General features: G+C 38.7%; 1 long non-coding RNA gene across 1 annotated transcript; it reads right to left on the bottom strand.

Annotated features, from left to right (window-relative positions):
* Nucleotides 1–3,626: 3,626 nt before the first annotated feature.
* On the bottom strand, nucleotides 3,627–3,996 carry LOC143894184 (uncharacterized). The gene is made up of 3 exons (XR_013256013.1): nucleotides 3,913–3,996; nucleotides 3,813–3,840; nucleotides 3,627–3,706 (listed from the first exon to the last, which is right to left on the bottom strand). It is a non-coding gene; the product is annotated as an uncharacterized LOC143894184 (long non-coding RNA).
* Nucleotides 3,997–4,437: the final 441 nt, after the last annotated feature.

The raw sequence follows: 4,437 nt of genomic DNA, 5'->3' as shown, positions 1-4,437 counted from the left end.
AGCGTGCGTCGTCTAAGCGTTCAAGACTTTTAACGTGCGTCGTCGGAAATATAAAATTTCCGTACGTAACATTAGATGAAAATAAATGTGATAATATGGACTATTGAATTATAAACAAGGATTTCTGGATAACAAAATATGTATTCTCCTCAAGTTACAAATTGTAACTTACAATGAATGTTACTTCTCGTACGTTATTACATAGACCACGGTCGTATACACAGGTCTGGAAACCAAGTCAAATTTCAGTGGTGGGGGTAGTCCGCTTAGAGTTGTAAATTTTATGTTTCTGGCCGCCACTACGCGTCGCTTTTGGTTATGGTACCTGGTTAAAATAAAGCGCGTGAATAACCTAACCTAACCTGCTTGGTCCTCGCTCCTGCTAGTAAAGCCTGGTAAAGCCAGGGCCATCGTTGATCGTCGAAGAAGCGCGGAAAGCTCCACTCCTCGTCGGTTCTGTTGTTCGGCGGATCGTGCGTGTTTAATATCATTAATACCACGTGCGATTGTGTGATACTGTGCGATTTAATGACTAAATCGTGCGCGGTGCCAATGTGCAAATCGCGAAATTATTCAGCAAAGAAATGTTCGTTGTTTAAAGTGCCGTCAAATATCGAACAATGTAAAAAATGGATTGCTGCGATTCCGGGCATTGTTGATCTGAAGCCGTCGCAATTCGTTTGCGAGAAGCATTTCGAAGAACATCACATCCTCAAGAAATGGGTGAAATACGATAATGATCGGATTATCGCCGAAGTAAGTTTAATGATGATTACATTTTTTCTATGTTTTAATTATATTATAATTATATATACAAATTTGACTTGCGTGACTATTTACATAAGTAAATATTTTGATTCGTTTTTGCTGGGTTAACTTTAAAATGATCTTGTTACTTCATTGCATGTTTATTGAAGGCTCCTTACATGCGCACTCGACTCCATCCGTTGGCTGTTCCTTCAAAATTTGACTGTCAGAGAAAGGTGGAAAATATCGCCACTGCTAAGGATTGTTCAAGTGGCCAACGCATCAGTGCAGAGCATAATTATTTCTCTTTGGACGAGCCCTCGATGAATACAACGGTCGACGAATCTTGCAATGAGAAGGAGCCTTCTTTCGTACAAGGTATACTTTATTATTCATTAATTCTTTAGAATAGATATGGACATTGTGGCATCTGAAACAGAGAGTAACTAAATATTACAATTGCATGAGTGTATGTTTTTTATATTAAAAAGTTATTAACAATAAAAGTTTTAAAAATATAGCAATTATTTTAAGTATTGAGAGGCATAAGCGACTAATATTACGTTTTTTGTTAAAGCAGAGAATACTTTATTTCACAAAAAAGTCATCTTACCAAAACACATTTAAAGCAGTAAATTGTTGATAAATTGTTTATTGAATATATGTGAGTATTGGAAGGCATAAATGACTAATATATATGTCAAAATAGTTCACGCATATACTGTCCACGCGAGACGAGTTGTCACGTGGTGGGTTCGTGGCGTGCTTTACGAGCTGCTGTGTGAATATTTGTGGCGATATACAATAAACGAGCTTGTAAAGCACGCCACAAACCCGTGACAACTCATCTCGCGTGGAAAGTGTATGCGTGAACTATTTTGACATATATATTAGTCATTTATGCCTTCCAATACTCAAAATAGTTGCTATATTTTTCAAACATTTTTTTGTTAATAACTTTTTAACGAATAACGACCACCGGCTAAAAACTTTTGAAGGTCACTCAGGAGAGTGACCTTGACAACATATGTCAAGGTCAAAATAATCCAAGCTGTGTTAGTTATTCTATATAATTACCGTTTTAAATTTGAATTCTTTTCACAGATGTAAAAACCAATGGGTCTTCGGTAATGGATAGAGTTGATATAAAAACCACGAATATAATACTCCATGAGGATCTTTCGTCAAGAGATGTAGCCACTATCGAGTCAATTCAGGAACAACAAATTCAAGATGTAACCACTGTCGAGTCAATTCAGGAGCAACAAATTCAGGATGTAGCCACTGTCGAACCAATTCAGGAGCAACAAATTCAGGATGTAGCCACTGTCGAACCAATTCAGGAGCAACAAATTCAGGATGTAGCCACTGTCGAGTCACTTCTCGAGCAACAAATTCAGGATCATCTGGTGGCACATTGTGCACCTGATGTGTGTGAACGTCGCTTTCACTTTTCACAAGTCACTTTAACTATGGTAAGTAAAATCGCATTTAAATAATAATTGTAAAGCGCGTTTTTCAAAGTTTTCATTCGTCTCTGTTTGCATAGGTACTCCTGGAAAAATTACGGACTCTACCTCGAAACTATGGCCGTGGACTGTCGGTGAACTAAGCACCGATATCGGCAGTTTTCTGTTCACATACGCTATAACGAAGATGGAAAACGACGATAAATTCCCGGTTATAGAAAAAAGTATACAGCTTTGCGCCAACAAAGAACTTCGCTACTTTGTGTATGGAAGTGTCGTTAAGGTACACGGATGTAAACTCCCTCAAATCTTGGAAGACATAGCGTCGCTACCGCAAGCTTTGAAAAAGTTTCAAAATATAAATGTGTGCAACGGTCTCGGCACCATCAACGTTCATCATCTGTCGGCGGATAGTGCGTTTGAAGATTATGTCGATCGATGGCGTTCCAAAAACTGCACATTGATCTCAAAACGGAAGAGGTGTGACCACTGCAGGAATGTGAGAAACGTAGTGCACATGAAAGAAGCGAGATCGAAAACGAAAGTATCGTTAAAGCGTGTATGTCGAGTTTCCAATCCGATAGATCAAAGGAAGTTAATCGCGCTGCGCAAAAAATGTTTTCGTGAAAGACGGCAGAAGAAAACAGCCCAGAAACGCATACAATTATTACAAGAATCCTTGCAAAATAAAGCAACCGAAATTGCTTCAATTCGTGGCGAAACGTTGGTCGGCAAATGCTCGAAATTAAATGTACCAACAAGTCAACAAACTGTACTCCGAGAAATAATCGCGGCTGCAGGGAAGACAAACGACAAAAGTCGGCGCTATGGGGAGGAGTGGATTATGCTTTGTCTACTGATGAACATAAGATCACCAGGTTACTACGAGTTCCTCCGTAAGAATAACGTTTTACCACTGCCCTGTCATCGAACGATCCGCAGTTATTTCTCACTTGTCGACATGAAATGCGGTTTTGACGAAGAGTTTGCGAAATTGCTCGCAAAATTTTAAGACGAAAACTCTTTTGCAGCGACATGGTGTACTTCCCCTCGATGAAATTAACTTGAGGAAGTCAGTGGCCGTGTGTTCAAAAAACTTAACCTATGTTGGATTAACTGACTTCGGTAACGATGGGCCGCAATTGACTAACATTGAAGATCAAGCAACACATGGTCTCGTTCTCATGTTTCAGTCTCTTGCTGATTCATACGCACAACCAATCGCAGTGTTTGCTTCGAAAAATCCTGTAAAGAATGATGAGCTTGCGAAGCTAGTTATTAAAGCTATTGTGTACCTGGAAAGGACCGGAGCAAAAATTCACGGAGTCATCGCTGACAGCGCATCGACGAACGCAAAGATGTGGTCCCTATTAGGTGTCTCAGGTTCGATGGAGGATACAAAAACGTGGTTCACGCATCCTGTAGATGACGACCAAAAAGTTTTCGTCTTCTCTGATGCGCCCCATGTCATCAAAAATGTTTGGAACAGGCTGTATAACAAGAAAAAATTGCAGGTAAATTTTTAGAAGCTTATGGTTGCTTTGAAAGTATTTTGAACCGTAAACAATAAAACTTAACAAATTTTTAAAAACTTACCTGAATGACGTGTTCTTAAAAACCCAATCTAAAAAAAAAAAGATAATGAAATGTTAAGAAGGCCACGCAAAAGCATAACTCATTTTTTTTTATTACCTACCGTTATGACGCCTTCATTACTTGAAGGAAGAACTTATCTGACTAACGTATCTCTGGGAAATCGACCTGAAAAAAGATTAAGAAATATTAAGTGTTATTTTGACCAAACTCCGATTAACTTAATCGTTGATTAGTCCATTGGAAATGACCAATCGCATTTGCTCATTAAGCAGATTGACAAATGCGATTGGTCATTTCCAGTAGACTAATCAACGATTAAGTTAATCGGAGTTTGGTCGAAGTGGCCCTTATAAAGAGAATCACGCGAAAGTTTGACGCATTTTCTCATTGTTACTTACCCTCATAATGCCTTCGTTACTTGAAAGAAAAACTTGCTTGACTAACGTATCCCTGGAAACCCGAACTAAAAAGAAAAAAATTTTGAGAAAGTAACGCGAAAGTGTAACTTACCTGATCGCAATGAAATTAATGTTTATGTGTTCAATTCCGCAGGTTAAATCGTCCAACAATTACATATGTTGGGATTACATCGCAGCTCTATTCAACCTTGACATTCAACATGCTG

The sequence above is a fragment of the Temnothorax americanus genome, unplaced genomic scaffold (assembly GCF_048541705.1).
Source record: "Temnothorax americanus isolate GAGA-0224 unplaced genomic scaffold, ASM4854170v1 Scaffold130, whole genome shotgun sequence".
Taxonomy (NCBI): domain Eukaryota; kingdom Metazoa; phylum Arthropoda; class Insecta; order Hymenoptera; family Formicidae; genus Temnothorax; species Temnothorax americanus.
The sequence above is the reverse complement of the archived record's forward strand: the minus strand, read 5'-3'. Positions and strand labels throughout refer to the sequence as shown.